Genomic DNA, 19,863 nt, shown 5'->3' on the forward strand with positions numbered 1-19,863 from the left:
CCTGAACCTCTCTTGGATATAGGCACCTTGCCAGAGACTGGGCGTGGGATGGACGTGCCTGAACCTCTTGGATATAGGCACCTTGCCGGAGACTGGGCGTGGGATGGACGTGCCTGAACCTCTTGGATATAGGCACCTTGCCGGAGACTGGGCGTGGGATGGACGTGCCTGAACCTCTTGGATATAAGCACCTTGCCGGAGACTGGGCGTGGGATGGACGTGCCTGAACCTCTTGGATATAAGCACCTTGCCACAGACTGGGCGTGGGATGGACGTACCTGAACCTCTTGGATATAAGCACCTTGCAGAGACTGGGCGTGGGATGGACGTGCCTGAACCTCTTGGATATAAGCACCTTGCCAAAGACTGGGCATGGGATGGACGAGCCAGAACCTCTTTTGAATGTAGGCACGCTAATAAAGTAAAAAACAAAACAAAACAAAAAAACAAACAAGGAAAGAAAGAAAGAAAGAACGAGTACACCATGACGCCTATATGGATACGTGTTTAGTATGGGTGCTATAAATAATGATAACTTACCACCACCACCACCACCACACCTCCACCATGTGTTGCCATGGCGACCAGTGACGTATGTATTATAGTCCTGGTGAAACCGCACACATTTTGTAAAACCTCAGTCATGGGCGTAATCATAACGACCAGTGACGTACCGTATGTATCATTGTTCTTGTGGAACAACATGCCTCAGATTACCGTTATCTTCCCATTTGGTTGTCCGGAAATTTGTCAGCGCAAATAGTCTGCTGTTTGACTGATTATTTCATGGAAGACAGCTATGAAGTGGCAACTATCTGACTGAAGTGACAGGGGAGAGCATGTTGTTTGTAAACATGTGTAACTTGTTGACATTGAAGACTTGTTTGTGGTAATACCGGCCCATGCAAAAGTAGTGTTTTTTGTTTTGTGTAAAATGGGTGTACTCCGGCCAGGTTTAGTGAGTGTGTTTGTTTAAACCAATATGCTGGGAGAAAGAGCTGAACAACAGGGGTTGTCCTTTTCAGGGTATGTGTCCCCCATGCAGGGAAAGGTACATACAAAAATCAACAAGCCTGCTGATATTAAAGCCGCACGCCCTAGTTCCATCCAGCGAAAATAAATTATAATTTGGTTAATCTACAAACCTGTAACACACTTAGATCACGTTTTTATCAAATGGAATGAAAGAGCAGGTTTTATATCGAAAAATACCATGGGAATCCCCATGTCCCAATTGCTTGAAATAATTTTGAAAGTTAGTATTTTGATGTCACCGGTAGATGTCGCTCGAAGCACAACAATGCCTACGTCACGACAAATTTCTCAAACGTGCGTCTATTTTTAAGAAATACGAAAAATGTATTTTGTGGTATTACAAACACCAGGATTACCAGGATTACCAAAAAACACTTCAGGTGAATGGAAATGTATATTCTAAATAATAAACGGAAAGTAAAGTGCAATTTTATTTGTGAAAATGGGTTTAATAGCGAAAAACAACGCCGTAATGGTTAACAACTAGCCGTAACTAGGGTGTGTCCCTTTAATAAAAATGTTACAGCCACAAAGGCTATATAGAAACATATAGCGAAATTAATTGTGGTCTGAGGCCAGCACATATTTCATGAAACTGCTGTCACGGGCGTGGTCATGGCGACCAGTGACGTATGTGTAGTTGTTCTGGTGGAACAGCATACCTCCCTCCGTCATGGACGCACGCTCGACAAGATGTCAGGATTTCTTGCTTACCAGATGTCTTTTTAGATCTAGAATGGTCAGCCCTCACAGCGGCGGATCGGGGAGGGGAGGGGAGGGGGTAGATATAAGAGACAAAATCACCCTTCAATATATTGAACTCAAGTGCCTCCTTTTTATTAGGCCTCATTATTTTGTTCATCTTTTTTTTTTTCCTTTTTAAAATTTTTGTTCATACTAGTACGGTTGTCCTTTTCACGAGTTGGTCCATGAGCCATCCCAAGGTATTTCCTGGATCCGGCCCTGCGTCGGTCTTGAATTATCATGTAATTATGCTCTTTTCGAAATACTTTTAGATCACCCGTCGTAGACAACAAAGAAAAAGAAAGAGTATGTATATGTGACATTCATGAATATTCATTACAAGACAAGACAATCTAATTAAAATTAGCTCCACTATTACATGGGATCTAAAGACAGCCAGTTGGAGCTCATGTCCACCAATCAAAACCTTACTTGCAGAATCCTGCCAGTGATTTAAAAATAATTTGAAGACATTCCGAATTATCCTGAGGGTATACGACATGTTTCGTGTGAATTACGAATGCCTTAAAACATGTTTTATTTTATAAAATAAATAATTTGTAATATAAAACTGAAGACTGATTTAGTTTTTTTTTTAATTTTATAAATAAATAAATAATTTTTAATGTAAAATTGAAGACTGATAACCCACCCCGTACGTATTGATATGGTTCGCTGTACTGCGGCCACTAAAATAGACTCGCCCGATATTTTTAGAATTTGTATGCTCCCAAATAACGTTATAAAAGGCGAAGTGTGATTGGTCAATATTTAAATTATTATTTACAGACGAAATGTTACCTGGACATTGGGGACTACGCAGTGTTGTTAGTTTTAAATCACTGGCAGGATTCTGCAAGTAAGGTTTTGATTGGTGGACATGAGCTCCAACTGGCTGTCTTTAGATCCACATGTAATAGTGGAGCTAATTTTAATTAGATTGAAGACAAGACAATAGTTTAAGTAAAGAAAGAAAAACTAAAAGTATGCATATGTGACATTCATAAATATTCATTACAAGACAAGACAATAGTTTAAGTAAAGAAACAATTGTAAGTGAAAACGTGCGAAATTAGACAGGATGACAATGAGTGTAATAAACGTCTGTTTCATTTACAGGTTTCAATCTGTTGTTATTTTAACAATATTTCACCTATGGGCCTAAACGAAGGTGGCGAATATCCATATAGTAAAGGGTGTGAAATATCACAGTTACAGTCCCGTACGGGTTTTTCATTCCATAGTCAGTACGGTTACCAGTTTGTTTTCTTTGTGATTGGTTTTTTTTATTGTTTTTTGGAGAGGGGTTGTGATTGGCTTTTGTTGGGTTTTTTTTTATCGGGGCGGGTGTGCGCTTTTTGGTTGTTGTTTCTTGGGGTTACTCGATATATAAATTTACATGTATGTGTGTATGTACATGTGTATGTATATTTGTATGTAAATATGTGATGTGAAATATCAAACACAGTGCCCATATATTTTAGTCCATCATGTTCAATATAGGGTTATCGGTTTTTACGGGACACCCGATATATATAATTTTTATAATTGTAAAACGTTAACAAATACATTGGCAACAAATTACTGATGCAACATTACTTTCGAGAAGTTCCTTGTAGCGTAAAAAAAAGATTTTACAACAAAAAACTTAACATTTAAAAAAAAGAAGTAATAAGAAACCTAATGACAAAATAAGAAAGCTATCCAATGTAAGACTAATCGTAAATGGGTCTTTGTAGCGCTAGCCCTCATCCCCCCCCACCCCCCCCACCCCCCCGAAAAAACACGCAGAAAAACAAAATCTCCCTCTGAAACTATCCCACCCTACTCCAGATATGTAGCTGTGACCATATACACGTCGAAAACTACAAAAGCCACATTACTTCTTTAAATAAAAAAAATAAAAAAATACTCTTCTAGCCATTCAAAAATAACTCGGTAAAGGTACACAACAAAATAGAAAGAAAGAAAGAAGTGTTTTATTTAACGACGCACTCAACACATTTTATTTACGGTTATATGGCGTCAGACATATGGTTAAGGACCACACAGAGGTTTTCTCATTTTTTTCAATGTATTTTCAGGGGAAGCATGACTCCAGGGCCGTACCCTCCGGGGGTGGGGGAGTTGCCCCCTGAGAATCTCACTTTTTTTCTCTCTTTTTTTTTTTACTCCAGAAAATAGCATACACATCTCAGGGTTTATTTTATATAGTGTTTCATTTGTTTATAAAAAGTAGTGCCCCTCCCTCCCCCCCCCCCCCCCCCCCCCCCCGGATTTTGATCAAGGTATGGCCCTTGACTCAACATCCACTCATAAACTTCACTCGCCACAGTCTAGACCCTCCCCCCCCCCCCCCCGTAAAAGTCCTGCACACGCGCCTATCCACGACACCCCACCCTACCACTATCACCACCCCCGGTCCGATCCTGAACGCTGCAGTGACACTATGCCTGATATGTAGGTGCATTGGTCACTCGGAATTCCTCGGCAGATTTCACGAATCATACCGAGGAGTTCCTCTTCTCTTTTTTTAACAAGTTACCTCCCTTTATAGAAAGCTTTTGTTTCTACATGTCGAAATTCATCTGTTAAATTATTGTATTTTTATTATTTGCATTCATTGTTTTAAATGCATTACTTCGAATGACGGAACGAAACTCGACATAGAGAAGTAAGTTACCGATCTGAAATGGTGCTTAACCTCAGACTTTAGACGTAGCGGTGAAAATCTTTATTGTGTCGGCATTGTCGCTAAAAGTCTTAACTTCGATCTGTTCCCAAATTCGTTTCCGGTTTTCATGTTCATTTGTTTTTGTCAGAATGTAATTTTTTACCCTTCTGGTATTTTAGTGTTCATAGTGAATATGTCTGTCTGGGTTACAAGTCATTTCGTACCAAAGTCATTTCGTACCATCCATTTCGTACCATAGTTTATGGTAATTTCTAGCCTGAGTACTCTGACTAACTTGTAAGAGAGCTAGACCGACATTAGCCTGAGTACTCTTGACTGTAACAGTGTTCTCGCTGCTCCATTTAAGCGGGGCGCCCCGCCCCGCTATTCCATTTTGCCACCCTCCTTTCACGTTCCCCGCCCTCCTTTATTTTTGAGCGCCCTCCTTTATTTTTGAGCGCCCCTCTTTATTTTCCAGCACCTAACTCTGCTATTTCCAAATGCACTTTTTTTCAAACAAAAAACAACGATCAGTCTGCACACTGTGACACTGGACATCAAAGGAAACAAGCCGCGTTGTGTACGAAAAAGCAATTGACAAAACATTTACCGACAGTTACCGTAACGTAATTTAACAGTATTTTTAACAGCCTCTATTTTGTCTAATATCTGTATCCATTTGTATGTTTGACAGACACAATAAAAGTTATATTTTATGTAAGCAATGAAAACATTTTATTTTTTACGGATTCGGCAATCTCCGATTGAAAAAAAACCCTCTTATTTGGCGCCAAATTTGTCACGTGATCAGAACGGTCATTCTGTCTTTTGTTTCCACTAACTATCGTTTGATATTTTGTCCTCAGTTGCAGATATAATTGCTTGAAACTGATGATTTTTACTTTCTGTTATTCTGTTTATTCAGTAGTTCTTTATAAAATATGGTAAACTTTTAATTTTGAGGGGATATGAACGCTTATAAAAAGAACGGAAGTGGTAGTGTTTATCATTAAAGTCATTTATCTTGAGTGCCAAATAATATATACACCGTCTTTACAAAAACGAAACTACTTTTTATCAGCTGGCGATATTTTATCACAGCGATCGATTCATTCGATGAAGATGGAAATAACAAAAATGTATCTGACATTAGATCACTTTACAAACATCTTTATTGTTTTTCGTATATCTTGAAATCTTTATTAAAAATAATATTAAAACTGTGATCGGTCCAGCAAAACCGGAACTGCCCGTGAATGTCAGACCGATATCATCTTCGGTTCAATTAAAAGACGAGTCTTTTTATAAACCCCTTTGCACTTTTTTGTAGGCAAAATAAGGAGTATGACTTTTCTCAAAGTCTACCAACACAAAACAATATGGTAACCAAACTACTCCTCTCCCCCCCCGCTCCCCCCCTTTTTTTTTTTTTGCTTTTCGTTTATTGGTGTGGGTTTTTTTTTTGAAGGGTGTGGTGCCGAGCGGCCGCCCTCCTTTAATTTTCACCCAGCGAGAACACTGCTGTAAGAGAGCTAGACGGACATTTGGACATAAATACGCTTTTATTACAGTCAGAGACCAACCTATGTATTTTTTTGGCAATTCCTGACAACCAAAAAGTTGGCAAAGATTCCCGCTCTAATACCACACCAATCCTATGTTTGACGTCAAATGCCATTACATCGATAATTTTCTAGTTCACTGATAAAAAAAAATCCACATATTAATCACTAATACACATACTACAGACGGACATTTGGAATGACGAATGACGGAACGGAACGCGACATAGAGAAGTAAGTTACCGATCTGAAATGGTGCTTAACCTCAGACTTCAGACAAAGCGGGGGAAATCTTTATTGTGTCGGCATTGTCGCTAAAAGTCCTAACTTCGATCTGTTCCCAAATTCGTTTCCGGGTTTCATGTTCATTTGTTTTTGTCACAATGTTATTTTTTACCCTTCTGGTATTTTAGCGTTCATAGTGAATATGTCTGTCTGGGTTACAAGTCATTTCGTACCAAAGTCATTTCGTACCATAGTCATTTCGTACCATAGTTTATGGTCATTTCTAGCCCGAGTACTCTGACTGTAACTTGTAAGAGACCAACCTATGTATTTTTTTGGCAATTCCTGACAACCAAAAAGTTGGCAAAGATTCCCGCTCTAATACCACACCAATCCTATATTTTACGTCAAATACCTTTACATCGATCATTTTTGAGTTAACTAATTAATCACTAATACACATACTACAGAAAGAAATCCGACAGCACCCACATTCAGCTACGCTTCGTGACACTCCGCCGCCATAATTACAAAGCTCGGCGATCTATTTCGAGACGTAGATCACGTGATCGCCCACTGGGCGATTCCGCCTTGTGCAGCAGTTACAGTGGCCATCTCATATCAAGCGACGTTACAACATGGAAGAGTTGGCTAATGCCGTTTTGGATGAATTTGGATTTAATTACGTCATTAAACCAAAACAATTACAGATTATTGATTCCATTTTGAATTTGAAGGATACATTTGGGGTGTTATCGACAGGATACGGCAAAAGTATGTGCTACGTATTGCCTCCTCTTATGAAAGATAAAGTAAGTAGTAATTTAATTTGATTATTTTATTTTTTATGAATTAGTCACTAGTACAGTAGTAGAGTGTGTGTGTGGGTTTTTTTTCCCAACAATTACGTAACGCTCTTGAGGGGATGGGGTATCATAAGATGTATTCCGAGGCGTTAAGGGGACGGATGGCAATGCTTGTTACTGCAATTTATAATCAAAATTGAATCGGTGCATAGGTCATTCAATCTTTAAAACTTATCTTGCAAAATAATTATAGTTGTTTTGCTATTCAGATCAAACTAAAAAATATTGAAATTTGTTTTGTTCAACGACACCACTAGAACACATTGATTTATTAATCACTAGCTATTGGATGTCAAACATTTGGTAACTCTGACATGAGTATTGGAGATGAAACCCGCTACATTAGCAATGGACCTCCAATTGAAAAAGTCTTTGATCTACGACTGGCCTGCTTGGCGTGTGTACCACTCTCTGTCGCTTTGGTGTTTGTCAGACACTTGGGGTGGCTGGCAGTTTTGTGGCTATGTATGAGCCTGGTTTTTTAACTTTTCTAAATTTTATTTCCACAGTTGACAATTGTTTTTTTTTTGGTGTCCAAGGAACGAATCGTCAAACTACATTGGAGACAGACGAGTAATTCTTTTTCGGGAGTGACAGTTACATCAAAAACATCACTTAATGTCTGTGCAGCACTGGGCCCACCTTTGCATTGTGTACAAATTCCTGTTCTACGCAACCGTCCACTTTTATCCTCGAAACGTTCTTTAACAATACAGCATGCACATTCCATCGGAGAAACACAAAACGGAACTAATCCATGTTGTAACGTCGCTTGGTATGAGACGGCCCCTGTAACTGCTGCACAAGGCGGAATCGCCCAGTGGGCGATCACATGATCTACGTCTCGAAATAGATCGCCGAGCTTTGTACTTATGGCGACGGAGTGTCACGAAGCGTAGCTGAATGTGGGTGCTGTCGGATTTCTTTCTGTAGTATGTGTATTAGTGATTAATATGTGGATATTTTTTTTTATCAGTTAACTCGAAAATGATCGATGTAAAGGTATTTGACGTCAAACATAGGATTGTTGTGGTATTAGAGCGGGAATCTTTGCCTACCGGTTGGTAGTCAGGAATTGCCAAAAAAATACATAGGTTGGTCTCTGACTGTAATGAGAGCGTATAACTGTCCAAATGTCCATCTAGCTCTCTTACAGTCAGAGTACTCTGGCTAGGTCATTTCGTACCATAGTCGTTTCGTACCATAGTCACTGTGTGCTTTGGTCATTTCGTACCATAGCCGTTTCGAACCTACTTTTTACCATCTTGTACCACAATGTTTGGTCATTTCGTACCATAGTCAGGGTTTAAGCTGGACTTAAAGTTAAAACATTATTAGCAATTTGGCTAATTTGACCCAAACATCTGTAGCCAAATTCAGGTTTCAATTAGCCAAAAAAAAGATGACAAAATTGAGGCTTTTTTAAAGTAATTTATTTCTAACTCATAATTTCTGAATGAATATGGATGTCTATGCCCAGTTACTACTTTAATGTATCCATCGATCGATCAGTTCTGCCCCGTTTTAAAATCCACTAATTATATATGTGCGACGATAAAAATATTAATGCGACTAAATCGCAATCATCTGCCAAGGCTTAGTGCACCCAGTGTATTGCTATTGCTAGGAGTTGTAATGACAGTACATTGTTAAATATTCAGCAAAAATAAAGATAGAGTTAAACTGTTTAATCAGCGTTTTAACAATCCTTTAAGACATACCCGGCAAGCAGTATTCCATGAACAGTCGGTCGAGACATGTCAACTTTTTCCGCATGCAAGAAATCACATGACATCGGCCACATGGAGGATGCGAAAAGGAGTGAGCGAGGATTGACGGCAGTGGCAGTGGCGCAAAACAAGCATGTGCAAAGTAGATGTGTTCGCGTTTACTCTGAAGTTGTTATTTCCGACTTGTAAACTTATAAAGTGCCCAATTTTCGAAGAGCACCTTTTGTGTGACTCTGGCACCCTTCCTCTGCAGTTTGTTGAGTTTTCCCTCTGACACAAGCTCTGCAGTTTGTTGAGTTTTCCCTCTGACACAAGACTGCTGTGCAGTTTGTTGAGTTTTCCCTCTGACACAAGACTGCTCTGCAGTTTGTTGAGTTTTCCCTCTGACACAAGACTGTCCTGCAGTTTGTTGAGTTTTCCCTCTGACACAAGACTGTCCTGCAGTTTGTTGAGTTTGCCCTCTGACACAAGACTGTCCTGCAGTTTGTTGAGTTTGCCCTCTGACACAAGACTGTTCTGCAGTTTGTTGGGGACTGTTCTGCAGTTTGTTGAATTTGCCCTCTGACACAAGACTGTCCTGCAGTTTGTTGAGTTTTCCCTCTGACACAAGACTGTCCTGCAGTTTGTTGAGTTTGCCCTCTGACACAAGACTGTCCTGCAGTTTGTTGGGGACTGTTCTGCAGTTTGTTGAGTTTTCCCTCTGACACAAGACTGTTCAGCAGTTTCTTGGGGACTGTCCTGCAGTTTGTTGAGTTTGCCCTCTGACACAAGACTGTTCTGCAGTTTGTTGGGGACTGTCCTGCAGTTTGTTGAGTTTTCCCACCGACACAAGACTGTTCTGTAGGGGTAGTGATTCAGCCTCTTAGTTGAAAAGCGGGATCAACAGGTAAATACCCAAGTTACCACTACCGGTCCGACTGTTGATTCTACAAATAAAGAAACAAACATTTTAGAATATACATCATTCACTTTTTACTTAAGTGTACAAATATTCAGTATGCTTTTTTCCAAATTATTTATTCATTATGCACGATGCGTGTCAGGTAGTGATTTGAACTAATAGATTATTATACCAGAAAATTGAATGTAAATTGTACGTACCTGTTATGCCAACTCTCAATGTCATTGTTTGTACGTGTCGGGCGCATGAACACTGTCCAGGACTCACATGGCCAGACAGCGTTTGATATCCATGTTTTGTCCATGTAATGCAAGTCGAAATCCAGGACTCACATGTCCAGACAGCGTTTGATATCCATGTTTTGTCCATGTAATGCAAGTTGAAATCCAGGACTCACATGGCCAGACAGCGTTTGATATCCATGTTTTGTCCATGTAATGCAAGTCGAAATCCAGGACTCACATGTCCAGACAGCGTTTGATATCCATGTTTTGTCCATGTAATGCAAGTTGAAATCCAGGACTCGCATGGCCAGACAGCGTTTGATATCCATGTTTTGTCCATGTAATGCAAGTCGAAATCCAGGACTCACATGGCCAGATAGCGTGTTTGATATCCATGTTTTGTCCATGTAATGCAAGTTGAAATCCAGGACTCACATGGCCAGATAGCGTGTTTGATATCCATGTTTTGTCCATGTAATGCAAGTCGAAATCTAGGACTCGGTCACTCACATGGCCAGATAGCATGTTTGATATCCATGTTTTGTCCATGTAATGAAATTCGAAATCCAGGACTCACATGGCCAGATAGCGTGTTTGATATCCATGTTTTGTCCATGTAATGCAAGTCGAAATCCAGGACTCACATGGCCAGATAGCGTGTTTGATATCCATGTTTTGTCCATGTAATGCAAGTTGAAATCCAGGACTCACATGGCCAGATAGCGTGTTTGATATCCATGTTTTGTCCATGTAATGCAAGTCGAAATCTAGGACTCGGTCACTCACATGGCCAGATAGCATGTTTGATATCCATGTTTTGTCCATGTAATGAAATTCGAAATCCAGGACTCACATGGCCAGATAGCGTGTTTGATATCCATGTTTTGTCCATGTAATGCAAGTCGAAATCCAGGACTCGCATGGCCAGATAGCGTGTTTGATATCCATGTTTTGTCCATGTAATGCAAGTTGAAATCCAGGACTCGCATGGCCAGACAGCGTTTGATATCCATGTTTTGTCCATGTAATGCAAGTCGAAATCCAGGACTCGCATGTCCAGACAGCATTTGATATCCATGTTTTGTCCATGTAATGCAAGTCGAAATCCAGGACTCGCATGGCCAGACAGCATTTGATATCCATGTTTTGTCCATGTAATGCAAGTCGAAATCTAGGACTCGGTCACTCACATGGCCAGATAGCATGTTTGATATCCATGTTTTGTCCATGTAATGAAATTCGAAATCCAGGACTCACATGGCCAGATAGCGTGTTTGATATCCATGTTTTGTCCATGTAATGCAGGTCGAAATCCAGGACTCGCATGGCCAGACAGCGTTTGATATCCATGTTTTGTCCATGTAAATCAAGTCGAAATCCAGGACTCGCATGGCCAGACAGCATTTGATATCCATGTTTTGTCCATGTAATGCAAGTCGAAATCCAGGACTCACATGGTCAGATAGCGTGCAGTGTTCTTGCTGCTCCATTTAAGCGGGGGCGCCCCGCCCCGCTATTCCATTTTGCCGCCCTCCTTTCACGTTCCCCGCCCTCCTTTATTTTTGAGTGCCCCTCTTTATTTTCCAGCACCTATCTCCGCTATTTCCAAATGCACACTTTTTTCCACACAACAAACAATGATCAGTCTGCACACTGAACATCAAAGGAAACAAGCCGCGTTGTGTACGAAAAAGCAATTGACGAGACATTTACGACAGTTACCGTAACGTAATTTAACAGTATTTTGAACAGCCTCTATTTTGTCCAATATCTGAATCCATTTGTATGTTTGATAGACACAATAAAAGTTATATTTTATGTGAGCAATGAAAACATTTTATTTTTTACGGATTCGGCAATCTCCGATTGAAAAAAAACCCCTCTTATTTGGCACTAAATTTGTCACGTGATCAGAATGGTCATTCTGTCTTTTGTTTCCACTAACTATCGTTTGATATTTTGTCCTCAGTTGCAGATATAATTGGTTGTAACTGATGATTTTTACTTTCTGTCATTCTGTTTATTCAGCAGTTCTTTATAAAATATCCCCTGCGTGTGCTGTAACCTCACCGTGGTGCAGGGGTGTAACATTCTCTTTGAGAATGGCCAATACAGCACAAATTGAAGTTTAGAATAAAAGTCAGTATCTGTCTGTGATATTTGTATTTGTATTGTTGCACAGTTCTTTACACTGTTTTTATTTATATCTTGAATTTTTCTATTGATGTTGATCATCACCGTATATGTTTCCATTACCATAGTTTGACACCCAATAGCCGATGTATTTTTCGTGCTGGGGTGTCGTTAAACATTCATTCATTCTATTCTATTCTATTATAAAATATTGTAAACTTTTAATTTTTGGGGGATATACGCTTATAAAAACAACGGAAGTGGTAGTGTTTATCATTAAAATAATTTATCTTGAGTGCCAAATAATATATACACCGCCTTTACGAAAAGTAAACTACTTTTTATCAGCTGGCGATAATATTTTTTCACAGCGATCGATTCATTCGATGAAGATGGAAATAACAAAAATGTATCCGACATTAGGAGATCACTTTACAAACATCTTTATTGTTTTTCGTATATCTTGAAATCTTGATTAAAAATAATAATATTAAAACTTTGATCGCTCCAGCAAAACCGGAACTGCCCGTGAATGTCAGACCGATATCATCTTCGGTTCAATTAAAATATGAGTCTGCTTGTATTTCGTATTTATAAACCTTTTTGCACTTTTTTGTAGGCAAAATAAGGAGTATGTCTTTTCACAAAGTCTACCAACACACAACAATATGGTAACCAAACTACTCCCCCCCCCCCCCCCCCCCCCCCCCCCTTTTTATTTTTTATATATATATATTTTTTTTTTTTTTGAAGGATGTGGTGCCGAACGGCTGCCCTCCTTTAATTTTCACCCAGCGAGGAGAACACTGGCGTGTTTGATATCCATGTTTTGTCCATGTAATGCAAGTCGAAATTGGTTTCCCTCTTGGATTACGGTTGCCGGGCATCGTGTTTTCTTCGAATGTACTGAACACCACCAATCTACAGATCCATTGTTACGTACTCGCTAAAATGAATAGAAATAAAAAAAAGAGTTGTAACAAAAAAGAAGACACAAACACAACACCCCTCCCCCCCCCGTCCCCCAATTTATATATATATATATATATATATATATATTTACTTCACAAAATTAATTAAGTTCACAATATAAAATTACTTACCTTTACAGTATATGGATATCCCCTAGATAATCCGCAAGCTTTTCATGTTGTCATATACTCCCTTTTTCTTCCATGTGAAATTCTATATCATCAGCGCAACTGGATTCCAATGGATTACGATCCACAATTGATCTGAAAAAATTGTGGATTGTACGATTTTGTTTGCGGCATGCGGTTGTCATTCAAATTGAAAGCGACAGTGTATTAAATATATTTGTTACTCTTCCATGTGTATGTCAGGAATCGTGAATGATCTTCTCGATATTTCAAATGAAGACACATCTCCTGCACTCTCAGTCAAAGCTTTCTCATTCATCTGATCACTCTTTTCCAGCGAACCAGTCTTCCATCATATCACAGTCTTCTTGTAAAGTAGCGGCAATTGGCATTGTTCTACATAATAAGAAATAATAATAAGAAATAATGATAATAATAATAATAAAGAATCTGAACTATTAATTATATAATTATATAGAATACATAAATTTAAAATACATATAATTGTATAAATAATTTATTTTTAAAGTAGACATAATATGATCAGAGGTTTATGTAATAAAAAGGTTGTACTTACGTATTAATAGCGTCGATACGTGTGCTTTCTGTTACTGGCACCCCTACAACAGACCTATCGCCACAGCTGACACAATACCATGTATCTAGTTCATTACCTTTGTTCGTAGCGTGGTTTACTAATCGAGAAATACCTAAAACAATGAAACATTTATATAATAAGGCAAAAAAAGAATGTGTGTTTCAGGTTTCATCTCTTGAAAAAATAGGGTAGGTAGGTGGGAATTTTTTTTTTTTTTTTTTTTTTTTAAACCAAAGTGTTGCGAACCTAGTTTGCGGACTGCAAAAATCGCGGTAGATGTTGTTGTTGGGGTTTTTTTGGGGGGGGGGGTTTGGTAGTCAAAATTTGTTTATGGTCGCAGCGTAAAATTAGGGTCAGTCGGGAAACCGGAAACAGACAAAATTTTTTAGTTAACAAGTTCAAAAAAAACAAAAACAAAACTAGCCAGGTTATTCAGGCAAGTGATGAGCTTGAATATTGAACTATCATACAAGGCAATAAAATTATGATATAAATACAGTTTACAAACATAAACATATAAATATTTGTTGTACTTACCGGTAGCACATATCCAATGTTGCAATCTATTGCACATATCACATTGCAAGGCCTCTTGGCCTAACTAAACCGTCGCAAGCTAAACACAGATCCCTCATCGTAACGAGCGAGGGAAATGGGATGGGATGGGAACTCGTTTAACGTGCCCCTATCCAATTACGGTTCAGGCACGCCCACCGCGGACTTAGCCTCTGACTTAGCCAGTGACTAATTCCGGAGCAGGAGGAGGGGGGGGGGGGGGGGATTGAGTTTGAGGTGGGCGGAATTTGGAATAAATCCATTTAGTGGAGTCCAGCGAGAGCGCGGACCGACTAGCAGACACCGAGTGAGAGCCGTGTTCTGATTGGCTGAATTTCGATTCCTTGGTAAAACTTGTCAAAAACCTAAGTCTACTATGAATAACTGCATCCAAAAACATGTCTGGACTCTTAAGGTAAGCCAAAAATTGGTTAAGACTGCTCGGCCGAAAAGGTTTTAAGATGCTTTTGAGCAATTGATCGGGCGCCAAAGTAAAATGCGTCAGACTATTTATAAAAAAAATAAACATAAGAATTTTGAACTCGATCGAAAATGTTTAAAGTCCAACTAGCCCAAAAAGGAGGTTGTTACCTGTCCTAGTTAAGGTTGGCGCAGCAGGATTCATGGCGAGGTGATGGTCTGTTCAGGGCTGAAGGACGGGAGAGCTGCGTTGAGTAGCTCGAGATTCTTCTCCATGATGCGATGGATGGTAGAGTTGGGCATACCTGGACTCAGAATTCCTTGCCTGAACAGACCGTCCTGCTGTGCAGTCATATAAAGATGGTCGATGTTCCCTTCTGTTAGCAACTGTATTTGATACTTCCCGCTGGCGTTGGGTATTCTTCGCCAGTGCTTTTCCGACCAAGGCCCGGTCAACTGGCGGGGGCTGGAGAACTCTCCGAAGATTGACACACGGTACTTGGGTTGGAGCTGGTCGCAGACGATCGCCCAGTTAGAGTGTTTGGGTGTTTCCGGTTCGGCCGCCGTTGACACCTTCCTTCTCTTGAGCTCTCGTTGCCCGGCTCCTGCAGCAACAACATTTGGAGGCGCTGGTGGGCTAGCTGGGGGGGGGGGGGGGGTGTGTGGTCCGTGAGTACCACGTGCCCAGTATCCATCGCAGCTGGTGGTGGGTCCACAGGAGGGGTCGCCACTGTCAGTGGAGCTGACAGCTTTGATCCCCCCTGTTCCGCTCCTGGCGAGTGTTTCCGTTGAATCGCTGGGGGCGGCCGAACAGAATGAACCGCCCCCGGTGGTTTAGCCACCGGGTTTGGATCACCCTGCTTCGCCCCTTTCGATTTCGTGGCCCCCTTCGGAACAGGAGGGACTGCCCCTGGCGGTTGAGCCGCCAAGTTAGGTCCCCCCCTGCAAAGTCTTCGTTCGCCGCCTCCGTATTCTTCCCTTCACTGTAGGTGTCTTGATGGCTCCGTAACACAAGGTTACCGTAGCATTGTCCCCATTGTGCTCGACGCGGTACTTGACCAGCGGGCCAAGTACGTGGAGCACAGCCCCCAGGGTGGGGGGGGGAGAGAGATCACCACATTCTCGCTAATCAACTTCATCGTCTGAAGGTCAGTTTGGGTATGGAGGGAAATGAAATGATGTTCACAAAATATTGTCTTTTATTTGATCCTGGATGACAAATTTCATTGGTTCTAATTTGTCCAAAGATACTGCTAAAATAACAACATTGTTGTAGGGCTTCTTGTCATAAATATGTTGGGCCTCTTGTAATAAACTTGGTGAAAAAAAACCTTGGCCTCTGTTTATTTTATAAAACCATAATCCGTTTGTTTATCTAACACACAGTCTTCGTGGGTAATTAAGGTTTTCCTGAGATCAGCTTGTCTTAGAAGATCTTGATATGTTATTCTAACAAAAAGTGCTCATTGGTAATTAATATAATGATGAATGGAAACGTTTGAAGATAAAAGTAATATATCATCTTTTTCTTGTTATTTGTTTCTTTCTTTCTTAAGGGTGGGGCTTCAATATAGCTGCATTTTTCTAATGTTTATTTTTTAATCAGTAATTCGACATTTTACTATCAGTCAACTAAGCTGCACAATAAATGATTGAGGTTCGAAATGACCAAACAGACATGGTACGAAATAACCATGGTACGAAATAACTGGTATGAAATGACCAATTAACTATAGTACGAAATAGTAAAATTGGGTACGAAATGACTGGTACGAAATGACTATGGTACAAATTGACTGGTTACCTCTGTTTGACTCTCCCCTCCACCCCTCCTCTGTCACTCACCCTATCATCTCTGAGTCTCTCTCTCTCTCTCTCTCTCTCTCTCTCTCTGATCATATAATAAAGTTGCCATCTTATTTTATTATGTTGCCAAAGACAGGGCTTGAAACTGCCTGTGGTCAGGACGACAAAAGCGACCAAAGTCCAAAATATGTTGCGGGCAACCATTCTTTGTCAAACAGTTGCCCGATGGGCAACCAAAAAAATCATAAAATAAAAAACAAAACTTCACGACGCTCGGACAGTCACAGGCAATTCAAAAGTATCAGCACAGACACTTGACTGACAGGCGATATAAATATCCACCCTAATATCCACTCGGCATCCACCGTGCATGATTTTGGCAGGAGGCGTTTGGAAAAGCATGCTAGATATGTCGTCCCCAAACTAGCTGGTTCCTACCAATTCTTACTACAAAATATTTCCTATTCACCCTAAAAACATTGTTGACACAATCCAATACTGACGACTTGTGCTTACCAAGTGTGAATTTTTAGACACTATCTGGCAAGCTTTTGTCTAATTAATAATCAAATATTTCTAAAATGTTGTCATTGTTAACTTTACTTCAGAGCGAGTTCTGCATTTTGTAAAACGTGTTTTTCTTCGTATTTTCGTGAATTAAATTGTATTTTTGTTAACTCTCAGCCCTAGCACAGCCGAGTGCGAGAGGTCGTTTTCCTGCATGAACAGGATAGTAACTGCCAACAGGACCAGTTTGTCACAAGCATCTGATTCTAAAGATAACCGTGAAAATAGCTTGTGACGGCCCTCCACTTGACGAGTTAATGCAGACAAGGGAAAGGGCACAAGACTTGTGAAAGGCCACAAACTATACCAACAACCATCCAGTTCATCAAAGTATTATGTCTGTGACTGCCCAAGCGAAGATGAGCTGTAGATAAATAATGTTAAAAAAGAAATAAAACTAAACTGATAAGTAATGTTAATAATAAAAACATTTTAAATTTCAGTTTCATTTTAATGACAGTTCAAAATTATATTCATAAATCTTTTATGAAATATGTGGGCAACCAAGAGATGATGTTGGGCAACCAAACTTCAGCACCATCACAATTTCACATTTGTGCACCCCTGTGTATATATATTTATTCTTCATTAAAATCTTTCTCGTAGTTCACAAAACTGATTGTATTGGCTTACCGTAATTTGCCTACATCCATTTATAAACATTGATGCTGTAGACTGGATGTAGTTAAATTTAGTCTTGATAAACCAAAGACTGCCTGATCCAGTTCTCAAACATTTGGAACATCTCGGCCGAATACAAGATCAAATTAAAACATTTCCGAATACCGTCTTAATTTTTGTCATCAGATTCTGCTTCCTGGTGTTCCGATTTCTTTTTTCTGTTCTTTTTAAATCTTGTTTTGATTGGCCAGTTAATTATAGGTCTTTGCCAAAATTATGTATCCCATATAATTTTCTTTCTAATTTAACAAATGATACCTGTTCTAATTTTTATTGATAACAATATATTAATTTTAAAACTAATTTAAGAAAACTATTTCAAATTTAAAAAGTTGTGCATCCATCAAATTTCTGTTGCCAAATTATTGTAAAGGATTTTAATTAACTATTCTAGTACAACTTGCCTATACGGGTTTTCTTACAATAATTAGTTAATTTCATTTTATTGGATGATTTATATACGCTGCATTGGCAATAGGATTTACGACAATGACAAAATGTTGAGTACTCGTTCAGTGTGTAGTCATTAAGCCTCATACAAATGAGGTTTTTTTTATTCTGTGTCTTCCATTACATAAACGTTGAACATAATTTAAAAACCCCCACCCAACCTCTGATTTATGATTCCCCATGCCATTGTAATTTTTAACATTTCGTTAGCAGCACTGAACACCCCACCCACCCCAAGTAACGTCTGGTCACTGATTGATCACAGCACTGAACACCATCCCCACCCCAAGTAAGGCCCGGTCACTGATTGATCACAGCACTGAACACCCCACCCACCCCAAGTAAGGCTAGGTCACTGATTGATCACAGCACTGAACACCCCACCCACCCCAAGTAAGGCTAGGTAACTGATTGATCACAGCACTGAACACCTCACCCACTCCAAGTAAGGCCCGGTCACTGATTGATCACAGCACTGAACACCTCACCCACCCCAAGTAAGGCCCGGTCACTGATTGATCACAGCACTGAACACCCCACCCACCCCAAGTAAGGCTAGGTCACTGATTGATCACAGCACTGAACACCTCACCCACTCCAAGTAAGGCCCGGTCACTGATTGATCACAGCACTGAACACCCCACCCACCCCAAGTAAGGCTAGGTAACTGATTGATCACAGCACTGAACACCACACCCACCCCAAGTAAGGCTTGGTCACTGATTGATCACAGCACTGAACATCACACCCACCCCAAGTAAGGTCCGGTCACTGATTGATCACAGCACTGAACACCCCACCCACCCCAAGTAAAGCCCGGTCACTGATTGATCACAGCACTGAGCACCCCCACCCACCCCAAGTAAGGTCCGGTCACTGATTGATCACAGCACTGAACACCCCACCCACCCCAAGTAAGGTCCGGTCACTGATTGATCACAGCACTGAACACCCCACCCACCCCAAGTAAGGTCCGGTCACTGATTGATCACAGCACTGAACACCCCACCCACCCCAAGTAAGGCCCGGTCACTGATTGATCACAGCACTGAACACCCCACCCACCCCAAGTACGGCCCGGTCACTGATTGATCACAGCACTGAACACCCCACCCACCCCAAGTAAGGCTAGGTCACTGATTGATCACAGCACTGAACACCACACCCACCCCAAGTAAGGCTTGGTCACTGATTGATCACAGCACTGAACACCACACCCACCTCAAGTAAGGCTTGGTCACTGATTGATCACAGCACTGAACACCCCACCCACCCCAAGTAAGGTCCGGTCACTGATTGATCACAGCACTGAACACCACACCCACCCCAAGTAAGGCTAGGTAACTGATTGATCACAGCACTGAACACCTCACCCACCCCAAGTAAGGCTAGGTAACTGATTGATCACAGCACTGAACACCTCACCCACCCCAAGTAAGGTCCGGTCACTGATTGATCACAGCACTGAACACCACACCCACCCCAAGTAAGGTCCGGTCACTGATTGATCACAGCACTGAACACCCCACCCACCCCAAGTAAGGTCCGGTCACTGATTGATCACAGCACTGAACACCCCACCCACCCCAAGT

At 40.6% G+C, this 19,863-nt stretch overlaps 1 protein-coding gene across 2 annotated transcripts in view; it reads left to right on the forward strand.

Moving 5' to 3' along the window:
* The first annotated feature begins 4,333 nt into the window (after positions 1–4,333).
* The window catches only part of LOC121386308 (zinc finger protein 665-like), an 82,314-nt gene continuing 66,784 nt past the window's right edge, over positions 4,334–19,863 (forward strand). For both annotated transcript variants that reach the window (XM_041517168.1, XM_041517167.1), the window contains exon 1: positions 4,334–4,453. The gene's annotated coding sequence lies outside the window, so the exon portion shown is untranslated. The remainder of the gene's footprint in view (positions 4,454–19,863) is intronic.

Source organism: Gigantopelta aegis, chromosome 12 (genome assembly GCF_016097555.1).
Source record: "Gigantopelta aegis isolate Gae_Host chromosome 12, Gae_host_genome, whole genome shotgun sequence".
In the NCBI taxonomy this organism is placed as follows: domain Eukaryota; kingdom Metazoa; phylum Mollusca; class Gastropoda; order Neomphalida; family Peltospiridae; genus Gigantopelta; species Gigantopelta aegis.